The following is a 12907-nucleotide window of genomic DNA, read 5'->3' as shown; positions in this document are numbered from 1 at the left end:
GGAACACGGTGGCGTCCGGCCACAGGTTGGACCCGCTATCTCAGAACTCTTTCCCCACCGATTTCCCGAACTCATTCCCGGGAGGGAAGGAGGGAGGGCTGGGGATGGTCGCTGTCCCCGCTCCGCTCTCGGCGCGGCTGCGCGGCCGCGGCGCCGCCTCTCCGTGAGGGGCCGGGCCGGGCCGGGCCCGCCGCGCGTCCTTCCGGGCCGGGCGCGCAGCCGCGGCGGCGCTTCCCGCATTGGCGGCGGCGGCCTCGTGCGATGGTGACGCCGTAGGGCCGGAGGAGGCGGCGGCCGGGCCGGGCGGGCGGCGGCGGCAGCGGCGGCCGCGGGACGGGGGCGGCGGCAGCACCTCCGCCGGCCGTTGCCAGGTGAGCGAGCCCCGGGTGAGCCGCGGAGCCCGCTCCGCTCCGCGGGGGCTGCGCGGCCCGGCCGCTGCCGCGGGGCCGGGGGTGCCCGGCCGGGCGTGCGGCCGCTGCTCGGGGCGGCGGGAGGAGCCGCGGCGGGGCCCGGGCCGGGCCGGGGCGGGGAGGCGGGCGGAGGGCCGGGCCGGGCCGGGCCGGGCCCTGCGGCGAGCGGAGCCTGCGGGCAGCGAGCGGCTCCGGGGCACGGCGGAGCCCGGAGAATCGCCGCCGCAGGAGGAGGCTTTAGGCCGGTGCAGCGCTCTAAGTGGGTCAAGAGCACCGTAAGTGGGTCTTGTTTATAGCCTTCCGCTCACTTGTTGCTTGTCAGGGCAGGGAAATCTGCTGCTGCGCCTGAAATCTTCTTACGGAGGTAATGTAAATAATAATTCCTCCGCTTGCACAATATGGGAACCCTTTCTGCCGGCTGAGTGTTTGGAAGTGCACGTATCTGTAAACACTGGGGTTACCAACAGTAGATAATGTGTTATAAATATTTGATATTAGGGTAACCACGGTTTGGATATTCTCAAGTGGCACCAGAAGAAACTTTTAAAAAAAAGTTTTGTGTTTTTTTTCTGTTTAGTTTTTGTTTTGTTGGGTTTTTTTGTTTTTTTTTTGTTTTTTTTTTTCCTTGAAAGAATCAGGTATTCATCTCTTGTTTGCTTGGGATGAACAACAAAGAGTTGGAAACATATGGTAATCGCCTGGAAGACAAAGAAGAGATGACAGCTGTTGTTCTTTGCTGGGGTTTTCAAGCAGTGTTAGTTGCTTCTTGTGTTTGTCTTAGCCTTGCAAGTCACTTGATTTTGTGGCTTCAGGAGATGTGTGGGCATTTGTTTTGAGAAAACCATTAATATTAAATTATAACTTTTTTTTTAATGTTTTTGTCATATGGGCTTTGCCACTTTGTGTATGTAAACTGTCATGCACTTGTCACACAGCAGAAGAGCTTTTAGATGTTACCCCTAGTTTAAAGAAACTTCGTGTTCTTCATGCAGCATTGAAGTTTTATAGGCAGCTGAATTGCCTTGTGTATCACAACCATGTTGTGTATTTTAAATAATGGATCAAATGTTATGAAACTGGCCAAGCCCTCTGGACAAACCCTTCTTGGCATAATCTGGTTTCAAGAGTTGATGTTTTAGAGTGTAATTTTAACTCTTGTTTTCACTCCCTTGCTGTAGTCAGTGTCAGGGAGTATCAAATTTCTGGCTCCATTTTGGCTCTGTTCTGTTTTGGAAGTTGGTGAAGAGCTCTGTGCTGCCCAGCAGTCTCAGAATTTTTATAAAAATTCTCAGATTTCAGAGATCTTTTTGTAGTATTTCAGTGTGGACGTGCTTGTTTGCTGCAGAACCTTACTGAGACTACTTCAGATTTGTGGTAGCTGCTGTAACAGAGGAAAATATGTTTGTAATCAACAAAAGTAGATGTGTCATGGAGTTATGGGTGCAGCACAATCATGAAACATGGCCAGTTTTTCTTGTTATCTTTGGATGTGACCTAGCCTTGTTTATAGGAAAAAGGAAGTTTGTATTTTGAGTTAGTTTTTTTTCTTTTCCTGTAGGGTTGCCAGCCAGTTGCAGTGAAGAAGATTTCTTGGTGTGGTTCTTGAATTATAGGGATAGCTTATTAATAATGTGTGAACTTCATCTGTTCTGTGGCACTTAAGCCTATGTGAAGACTGTAAGCTTAAAAGGAGGTCATTGTTGTGTTGGAGGTATAAGATTAGTTGATAAAATACAGAAATGATTCCCTTGTCTGAGCTGACAACGAAATATGGTTGTGAATAAAGTTGTTGGCAGCTTTGCTGTGAAAGCCATGGAGGACAGTTGCTAATGTGGAAAACTGAATCAGAAAAAGTGATGGGGGAGCTAAAAGCTGCATCCCAACCCAGCCCAGGTTTTCTAAATGATGCTTTCTGAGCATAAATCAGATATGAACACATAATGTGGTGTGAAGGACAAGAGTGTGCTTTTGTCATACTTCTTCAAGCAAAACCTTTCATGGTGAAAACCTCTCCAATGAATTCTTATATATTAAATGTGTATTCTCAAATATAGATTTAAACTGCTGTGGGTGTAGAAGCTGAAATTGTCTTAAAGGGACAAGAGAGCCAGAGCCATGGGGCTTTCCATCACCCCCTTCCCCCAGTCTTTACCCTAATGGAGTTGGATCAGTGCTGTTGAGCTAGTGACATTGCTGTGAATTTGGCAAGTGGCTAGTGACCAGTGGTTTTGGCAATGTGGGTGAAATTCAGACTGCAAACCTGACTCCTAGGCACAGGATTAGAAGGCTGGGCTTTGGAAAGCCTGTGCTTGCTCTAGGCAAGCGTTTCTGTAGAGCTGTGATGAAGGAAAATTAATGGGAATTGGCGGGGCATGTAATGCCAGTGATTTTAATGCTTGGATCTCTGCTGTTATCTCATGTCTTCAGTTGCATGTTCAAGGAGCTGTGTCAAGCATTCATGTACGAAAGATACTCACTATTAGGCACTAAAAAATTTTGCAAGTTGTACAGGTTTTGGATTACATAACCATATTGTCCAAGCCACTGTGCAAAGCAACAAGGCTTGCTTTCGTCAGTGGACATGGTATTTGTGCATGAGGAAAATCTTGATAAGGAAACTTCAGGAGGTCGTTGGATTATTATGCCATCAGCAATTCAAATCCTTGAACAGAAGTAGTTCAGAAATGGAAATAGCAGTTTTGAGTATTTATGATTCGAAAGTGTCTGTCTGAGTCATTCAGTGAATTTTCTGACAGACGGTGTTGGTAGATTTGAAAAGACGTTACACAAGATAATGGTGGTGATGATGAAAAAGTATTTGGGACAGTGTTTAAGGGGAGGGCTGTTATTTTAAACTATTGTTTTCTGATAAAACTTGTTTTAAATGCCTTGTCTTTTTACGAGACATTGTATTTCAGCTGGTTGTGCTTAATGTGGTGGCTGTCTGCCTCTGCTCTTCTTTTGTTGAACAAAGAAACTGGTTTTCAAAAATTAAGGATACAGAAACAAATTAGGTGCTAGTTCTGATTCTTCAGGAAACTAGTTTGTGAAAACATATTTAACTTTCATTTGTTTATTTGAACATTGTCCTACTACTGGAACATTTGACTTTTGAAGCAGGATGCTGCAGATCAGTGTGTAAGCTAATAAGAAGCGGGAGGTGAGTTGTTTTCACATAGTTCTTGTTACAGAGCTTTGAAGAGAACAGCTTCCTGCCTTCTGTGTGAGATGCAGACTTTTACCATCATGTAACCATAAAACTGAGCTTGCCCAGTGATGACATTTATTTTCTGGAAAGTTTGTCTCAATAGTTTGATATAAAAATACAATTTTAGTGCATTTTGAGGATGAACCTGAAGGTTCCCTTTCAGGACAGGGTGGGAAGCTTTCTGTTTCCAGAGGGCTGCTCAGCATGTTGGGATGTGGCAGCTGGTGTGCTGATAAGCAGGCAGCCTCTCTCAGGAAAGGAGGTGCCACACAGCTTGTGCTGCTGCTACTTGTTTTGAGAAATAGAAAAAAGGACTTGAAGAGAGTTGGCAAAATTAAGGTGTTCAGAAATAGGAAAAGCAAATATTATACGTCTAAATAGCATTTTGCTTTCTGATTCTCATGTATTCTGGAGTTGCAGGTTTCTGCTGCTCTGTTGGTGGAGAAGAGGGGCTCTTTATCTGACCAGGCAGGATTCTTTGGACTTGTGTGATCTGCACGTGTGTCAGTGATTTTGGGACATCTCAGGGCTGTCCTGTGGTTCAATTGACTGCAGAAAGGGGTCTTCAAACATATAGCTGGAGGTAAATTTCACAGGACGTGTAATTGTTAGTGTAGAAAAATCTGCTGTGTGGTTCAGATGGGTTTCAATAGCTGTGAAAATGGAATGGAGTCTGCTGGGATGTGCCAGCTGCTGTAGAGCTCTGTGAACAGGACTAATTAAGCCCTTGTGAGAACAGAAAATAGTCAGGCACTATTTACAGGAGGAAAGTGTTGGAACAGGCAGAGCTGTAATCGTTGGCTCTGAGGTACCTTTAGACAGCAGTAGGCAAGAGAGCAGACAATTTACTCACAGAATGGGCTGAAAGTCATGTCTGAATACTCAGAGTGGGTATTTCAGTGTTCTGCCAGCACATTTAAGTGCATTGCAAACCTGCTACAGGAAAGGCTACTTCCTTCTTTTTTCTTTTTTTTTTTTTCCCTGTTTATTCTCCTCTTTCTGCACGTATTTTATCTCAAAATACTGAACATTCATGTTTCTCACCTAATGGTGAAAACCAAACGTACACCAGATATAGATGTCATAAAGTTAAAATGTTGCCTGCATTTGAATAGACCCTGTAAGAGGCTTGCTGTCTGCCAGAGTGGTTTGTTGTTGTGGAATGGTTGTTTTTCTAAGGGTATCTGTGATCAGCTGTGTGTATTCAGAGATTAGGTGTCACTAGGCTGCTCTAGCACAAGTACACCAAAGCCATTTCTCATATCTGTTCATATAGTTTTCCTCCTTCTTAATCAAATTAAATGCTTTTTTCCCCCACCATGTTGGTTCCATCTACTTATAGGATTGCAGAGACTGCCATTCTTTGTTTGAAGCCAAGGACAATTGTGCTGCTCTGTTTTGGTCTAGAGGATGACAATTTATGGGCTGTGGAATTTTTTAGATCACTGGATGTGTTAACCAGCTCTACACCTTCTTGATAAGGGTCATTTTGCTGGTAGGAGCCTTTAGTGGGCTTTTCTCTGTTTTAATGACAGCATTCTGGCAAGGTTCCTGTTTTAGCTCCTTACTGATGGATGTTTTTTACTTGTCAAGTTTGATTTTTCTCAAAATATTGTCATAAGTGTGTGTTAATAAATAGGATGTTTATGGATATTTGAATAACAGGCTGTTCCTGGAGCCATGGGCCTTCCTGCTATATGAAATACTTTCTTCATGTAATTCTGTAGACTTCATTAAAGGCACTTAGTCTTGTGCTCCTTTGATTTCTTGTTCAAATTATTTGGCAGGTGATACTAGATTTTGGTAAGGTCCAAATCAAGTCCATGATAAGGACCTGAAGATCACATATGTCTGTACATTGTTTCTGTTTTTTGTAAAATGCAGAGCTTATGATGGAAATGAGATAGTTGAACAGAAGCAGTAAAAGCTGTCTTTTGAGAACAAATACCAACTCTGGCTACTTAGATTAAATCTGAATGGTAAAATTCCTTTAGGTGATGGTAAAATTCTGTAAGTTAATCTTTAACTCTTGCTTCTACTAGAAACGAGTCCATGACCCCCTGACAGGGGTGGGGGCTGTTTGAAAAAGCCAAGTTTGAAAAGTGTAGCTGAGACTGGCTGCACCTCAGTCCTGAGAGTCCTGGCAGGCTTTTAGCTGCAGGGAAAGGGATTTCAGCATTTGGAACTAGTGGCTGACTAGCAGGATTTGGGATGAAGAGTCACATGAATTTCAGCATCTCTCAGCTGACTGCTTTAGGTATGCTTTTGTCATGAAGAACTGCATTTCCTGATGGGCTGCTCCTGGGACTGAGCAGTTGCCATTCCCTGGTGTAAACTGAAGGATTCACTTTTTCTGTTTTCTTTTCTAATACTTCAATTTATGTGTTGGTCTCCATAGCTGGTGGAATTGGTGGGCATGTATTATTTAGACAAATACTAAAGCTGTGGAGGTAAGTTAGTGGTGATGGAATCTGGTCCTTTCAGATGTTATGGGATGATGCAGCCAATTTGCTCATGAAGAACAATGTGCTTTGCAAATTGTGTTAGTTTAAGAATTATTTGTGTGTCTGTGTACTCCCTAGAATGGTGTATGGCATTGCAAAGCTGGTCACAGCAATGTTCTGCTGTTCTCAATAGCAATCTTTTAGGCAAATAGTTTTTTTTTGTTTTAATGGAACATGATTGTAGAAATAAAAGTAAGAGCCTATTAATAATTTTTATTAAAGTAGCTATGTGACAAAGTGCCAACTGTTGGCCTTCTGCCTGCTGTACCTTCTGTGGGGAACAAAATGGATTATTTTCTGAGGTGAGTGTTCTGAGAGTTGAGAAAAGCATAACAAAGTCAACAAAAGCTTTACTTAGTGGTTTTCTGACCTTTATATATTCCAAGCTAGAAGGAGGATGCTGAAAAAGGCTTGTGTCATGGTTATCTTAATGTCCATGGTTAAGTGCAACTGCTCTTTGACTTCCTGCTTTGTGACATTTTAATAATTGGCAACCATGTGAAATCTGCAGCATTACAGAAATAGTATATAATAGATGTCTTATAAAAATCTTTTTCTTTTTATGAGCTTCACTAATGCAGGGAAGGAAGTTGCTAGGTAGCTTAGACTTGATTTGTAAAGTATTTCTCAAGGGGCAATTTTCAAAGACATTTTTGGTATAGAGGAGGAAATTTAAAGATAAATACAATATTATTTAAATATATTCCAATTATTTGTTCTCTTTCTTGCTCATCCCCCAGAAACACAGAGTATAATTTGCTAAAGCCTCCTTTCTCTCTGTTAGGATTTTTCATAGCTGTTTGTTCTGGTGTTCTCATATCAACCAGGACTGTAAAGAAAGAATGTCAGTAATAAAATATTAAATCTTTCTGGGTTACAAAAGAAACCTTTGATCCAGTAGGAAGTGACTTGTTGCTAAAGTGTCTGTGGAGGTGGCTATTTGTTTTAGTTTCTTAGTCTGTAAAACTCTTCTAACTTGGCCTTGAACCTCTGCTCTGGAGTTTAAGTGTAGGATTGCCTTGAAGGCAGGCTGGGTTTTAAGTTAAGCTTGTCCTTGATGGGCAGCAGGAGAAGCTGCCCAAGTTCCAGAGCCCTGGCAGAGATGTTTGTGTTGCAAACAGCCGAGCAGCGCGTGATGCTGTTGAAAATGCCAGTGGTGTCAACTGATTTGGAAGGACTCCAGGGTACGTAGGGGTCAGTGTGGGCAAAGGGAGGTGATGTGCAAGGCTGTTGGAGGTGATGCTCCACAATCTCCAGCACTCAGATAAGGTCAGGCTTGAGTAGCAGTAGAGCTCTGCAGGACTGTGAGTAAGCGGGGCACGCGTTGGGTTGGGAGCAGCCGAGTCTTCAAATGCTGTTAGAAAGGTGGTACAAGATGCTCTCAAAGCACATTAGGTTTTCATTCCTTGGTGTGAGCCCTTTCCAGCTGACTTTTTCTGGATCAGTTAGCTGGATCAAACAGCCCCTTGTTACACATCACAGTAAAGGCATTGTGAGAAACAAAGCATGATCGCAGAACCCATGACTGTTTCCCTCTGAAAACTCATGTCTTGGCTCTGCTTCAATAGTTCATTATTATACAAGTGCCTGAGGGCTTATCTGCAAGACTCACATGAGTGTTTTCTGTAGGCTAAGGCCATCCTTGAAAAGGCACAGTTCCACATTCCTATTCTTTTAGCAGGAAGTGTGATGTGTCCAGTAATTCTAAACACCCAAAATCATTACATTTTGAGAGACTATCACATGTAAACATTAAAACTTCCTTAAAGCTCAGTGCTTCCTTCTTGAAGATCCTGTTTTGAGGTAACACTTTCTCGTTTCAAGCTGAAGGGACTCGTGAATTGGACAGTAATGGAAGTAATGTCTTTGTAATAAATGAACAGTTCATAAGCATGTTATTTGTTACAACAGTCAGAGTCACAGGTAACAGTGGTGGTATTTAGGGTTGACCAAAGCATAATTGTGTAATTCCTATCATGGAATGACATTTAGTCATGCTAATGATGGAGCAATTGAGAATTACTGGCACTTAAAATTTAATTACTAGGCAAACATAAAAAGGAAAGGTGGGGAGTATACTCATTGCTGCTGCTTGCATCCGAGACTGCTTCCTCAGGGGATGTGACAGGTAATAGACCAGTACCAATATATTGTGCTGCTTATGTGATCCAGTTGCTAAGCAAACGTGCAGGATGTGTATGTTAAAACTGCTTCTCTTTAGGGATTGCCCAACAGTCTTTATTCATCTTTGAACTTTTGATTTGTTTGTACTGAAATCTTGGATCGTCTGGTAAGCTGTCTAGAGAATTGATTATGTTAGGAAGCAAGTGGTCTGCTAGTGAAAACCAGTTCTGCTTTCTGTTGGAAATGTTGAATAAGGAAGCCATGCAACTGAGGAGGTTTTAAACTGTTGTATGTAAGGCTTTGTAAAGAAATATTACCAGCACTCACTGTACATAATGTAGTGTGTGTAATGTTGGAGCCAGATTTTCTGCCTTGTGTACTACTTGCAGTATGGATGAAGTAGGTTGTATAAATTACAAGCCTTCCCTCCTCCACTGGAGTGCAATGAATGTCAGATTGAAGCTGTCGTGCTGGTGCTTTACAACTCCAGCAACACAGGATCCTAAGATAAACTCAGCCTTCATTTAGGGAAATTTTTAGGCTTTAACAACATGCCATGAAGTGAAGCAGAGAAAATGGAAGTGGATTACAGGAAAAGTCTTCTGCGTTCCTTGGTGTTTTCATGCTGTAATATTTATGTCATAGAGGCTTTTTCCCAAGCTCTGATTTCAAACTCCCATGTGGACCAAAAGCAACATTTTATATGGCTTGACAAAGGTCCCTTTTCACTAACTTCAAGTGACCTGAGGCAGATTAACATGCAGATTAATGTATTTGACAGTAATAAATCAGCTTTAACAAGTACCGAGGCAGAGATTTGTTTGGCAGAGAGTTTGGATAAGATATGATATCTGGAGTTAAACTGAACATTTTGTAGAGAATGATATAGTGGAGATGCTTGAAAATTTCCTGCTTTCCTTGGTTTTGTGCTGATGCATATTTATGCAATTCAGCTGTAACTGTGTGGAGTTTATGTCAAAGTTATCTGGGTGAGTGAGCTTACAAAAATGGAAGGATGTTAATTTAGATGAATGCATGCATTTTGTCATCCAATGTGAGGTAAATGTTTACAATCTGCTGCGTAGGACACATACTCTTTGGATTTATTTTTTCTCTCTCTGTAAATGTATTACCTAGTCTTTAGTTTCCTTTTGTTTAGAAAAAGCCTTCGTGTTGATTACATCTTTCTTGTAGGAATCTTGGGCTGTAATCTTCCCAAGCTTGAATACAAACATCAAGAACCAGGGAGGAGTTTGAGGTGAGAGAAGTTGAGCTATGCTTCCTCACAGGTAGCATAGCTGTTTGTGAGAGAGCAGTAACAAATTAGAGTCAGGAATACTTGGTGTGTTGGGGAAAATTACTGCAGTGGTTAAGATAACTGCTTTATGTGTTACTCCATGTGAAAGGTACCAGATCTGTTTGTTTCATTGTTCCATTTTGTATTTCTCAGAAATGAGGCTCAGGAGAAATTTGAATTTTTCTGTGGTGTGACAAGTGGGGTTTCCAAACTGGAGTTGTGTTGAGGTGAGCTGCAGGAGAATATAAACCAGTCAGGACTGGAAGATGTCATTCTTTTCCCCTGAAGGAGGAAAACTGTAGCAATGAATTTTGAAGGGTTTATTTTGTTTGGTTTTCAGTTTTGTGAGTTTGGGTTGTTTTTTTTTAATTTTTTGTATGGGGTGGGGGTTTTTGGGTTAGTTTTTTCTTTTCCATTTGCACCTACTGTTCTGACTTTATCAGTGGAAATCGGTGACATCAAATTGCTGTGTGACAGTTTATCCCTGAAAGAAGTTAAAAATCATAGTTAACAGATTTTATCTAACTTGTATGCAAGAATGAAAACTGGGGCACACTGAGTGTTTTGATTTCTTCAAGTCTTGGGGAAAAAAGCAAGTTAATTTAATTGAAATTTGAAATTCCAGGAGAGCTGTAACATAAACTAGTAAAACTACCTCTGGCTCAGGATTCTGCCTTCATTGTGGAGCAGTTGCTTTAGGCTCTGCCCTCTGAGCCTCTCTGAGCACCCTCTTGTGTGTAATCCAAGCAGGCTGTGTACCCCCAGGCCCTGCTGCAGAAACATCTTTATGTTCTTGTGCCTCAGATTGCTGGGTTTTCTTGCCCCTCCGTGTGTCAGCCGTGCTCAAAGTGACCAGACCTCCCTGGAGCAACGAGAGCAGCAGCAGGTTCTGTGTGTGTCCCTGAGAGCTGTGAGTGTTCCTGTGAGTGTGAGAGCTGTGCTGTGCTCACTGCTGTGTCCCTGGCTGCAGGGTGAAATCCTGACCTGCAGCTGCCAAGTGTGCCAGCTTGCAGCACCTCTTACTGGCCCTTTGCCTGTGCTCTGCCCCTGACCTTTCTACTCACACCCTTGGAATCTGAAGGCTGGCCAAGCTGCAGGGCCACCCACCAGTCCCTGCCAAGCTGGCCATTCAGGGGAGAAGGCAGAAACCTGGCAGCTGTAGGGTTTTTCTGTCCCCTTGTCCTCTTATGTAAGCTGCTGGCCAGAGCCTCTCAGGGCAGTGCCTGCTGGCTTCTTGGGTGCCTTTGGGAGCTGTTGGTACTCTTAGGGTGCTCTGCCTGGTGTCCCTAGGAAATTCTCTGTTTCAGCCCTCATCCATTCTTCTACACGGTTTTATGTTTTCTGTCTCATAATAATTTGATTTCCTCCCTGTTTTATTTTGTTTGTATGCATTAGGCCCTTTGCTGTTCTTCCTCAGAGAGGACTCTCTTAGGGAGTTTTTAGTGAGGATATCCATCCCCTAAGGAAGAAAACAGCTCCTGAGCATGAATGTGCAAGCAACATAAGACAGAGCAGCATAAGATGCATGGTATTCAGAGGTTTTTAGAGCTAAATGAGACTTCACATGCTTAATAACCATTGATGGATTTACCTTGTTTATTTGTCCATTTTCCCTGTGAATCCTCATCCTGTAGCAACAAACTCCAAGGTTTGCCTCTTGCTTTGTCAAAAATGACTTTCTTGTGTTTGAGGTTGCCCAGGCTGATGTGCTAACTCTTTGTGACCTTGCCTGGGTTGATGGGCAGTGGTTGGTGTCTTCACTTTTTCCTATTGTTGTTTGGGATGGTGCTGTTGTTGTAGGTACAAAGATTAGGAAACCTTGTGCTGTGTTGAAATTTTAACTGCAGTTTTGAGTGGTCATCTCTGGTTTCACGTAAAGCTTTCTTTCCTATCACAAAGGAAACCTTCTCTCAAATAAATTAGTAAATGTGTGAAATGTGGTGTAAAACTCATGAACTATTACATATTAACTAGCACATATTAAAAGTAGATATCAGATTTTGTATTTCTTAAGTTCAAGGCTTATTTCACTTGTTTACTTAGCTACAGCTGCTTGCTTATCTACATACGTCAGGACTTGCCTGGTTATCTGGGCAGGTCAAAGGTCCTCCAAGGTTTCCCTTCTGCTTTTTCTAATGTATTAAATTCACAGCACTGGTTATTGACTTTCCTTAGGACTTGCAGCCTGTCAGTGTCTCCTTTTTTCCCAAATCCTGTGTACCACTACTGTGCTGTCAATACACGCTTTCCCTAGAGGTGTATCTGGGGATTAGAGGGGGTAAGGTGGTGTTTTTGCTCTGTTCAGATCTGAGCCCCTGTACAGAGTTCTCAGCTACAGAATTCAGCTGAGTCCATCTTTGGCATACAGGTTAGTGGCTGCTTTCTATATGTAACACTCAGCCTCTGCTGAGAAGCTTGGCCTGTGTTTTCTATCTGTCTGTTTGTCTGTCTGTCTGTGCACATCAGGTGTATCTAAAGAGCTGTGGTGCATCTCAGTCACAACCATGGATACAGTAGCTTGTCTTCACATCAAAATTACAATAGGTAGCTTATTTTTCTTACAGAGAGAGCACAAACTCATCCTAGCATGAGATCCTTTATTTGCTAACTCCATTGGCACTAGGTGTTGTCAGCCTAAAGTATTATTTTCTTCTTTCCAGAACAGTTTCTTTGTGTAGTTCTACATGTATTAACACCCCTTACAGATGCAGTTGGGCTAGAGCAAGAGTACCTTCAGTAAGTATTTGAAAATTAGGACAAATAACTATTCAGTAGTTTGCTGACCCAGTTCTTGTTTTCTGCTTGTGTTCCTTCTGTCTGGGCCCTTGTCCAGGAAATCAACTGAAATTCCTACCCTTCCTACTCTTAAGATCGTGAAGGCATATCAACTCAGCCATGTTTCCTTCCTGTTCTTAAGGTTTCTTAAAGAAATGTCTCCTCTGGTATCTAGAGAGTCTTTCTGCAAGCAGAAAGCACAGGCAGGGAATGCCAGGCTCACTGTTTTATGTTTAGTTGCTGTTGTAGGGACATGTGAACATGTATGAAAGGCTCTTAGGTACGAACCAACACTGACAGGTGACCCCAGCACAGAGTTCCCTCCCTGGGCAGAGAGTGTTACCAGTTCAGGTGGCCCATTTGGTGGCTTTTCCTGGGGCTCTTTCAGACCTTATTCTATTGTGATTTTCCTGTAACACTTTGAAGAAAACAATGGATGGGGTCTTGCATTCCTTCTCCTTTGTTATGTTCTTGTTTATGGCCCAAGAGGAAGTACCCCTTGTGCATGTCTGTTTATAAAAGTACCGTGCATGCAAGTAAGGCCAAGAATTTATTGCTGGTACAATGGGAATCTTAACACTGTGACTCA

The 12907-nt window shown here is 42.8% G+C and overlaps 1 protein-coding gene across 6 annotated transcripts in view; it reads left to right on the top strand.

Annotated features, from left to right (window-relative positions):
* Positions 1-275: 275 nt before the first annotated feature.
* ADIPOR2 (adiponectin receptor 2) overlaps positions 276-12907 on the top strand; it is a 44302-nt gene continuing 31670 nt past the window's right edge. The window contains exon 1 of one of the 6 annotated variants that reach the window (XM_015627801.3): positions 276-371. The gene's annotated coding sequence lies outside the window, so the exon portion shown is untranslated. Of the gene's footprint in view, positions 372-563; positions 686-750; positions 775-5788; positions 5876-10431; positions 10454-11697; positions 11912-12907 lie in introns of those variants that run through there. The other 5 variants (XM_015627803.3, XM_015627807.2, XM_015627804.3 and 2 more) reach the window with 5 other exon arrangements.

The sequence above is a fragment of the Parus major genome, chromosome 1A, assembly GCF_001522545.3.
Source record: "Parus major isolate Abel chromosome 1A, Parus_major1.1, whole genome shotgun sequence".
NCBI lineage: Eukaryota > Metazoa > Chordata > Aves > Passeriformes > Paridae > Parus > Parus major.
The sequence above is the reverse complement of the archived record's forward strand: the minus strand, read 5'-3'. Positions and strand labels throughout refer to the sequence as shown.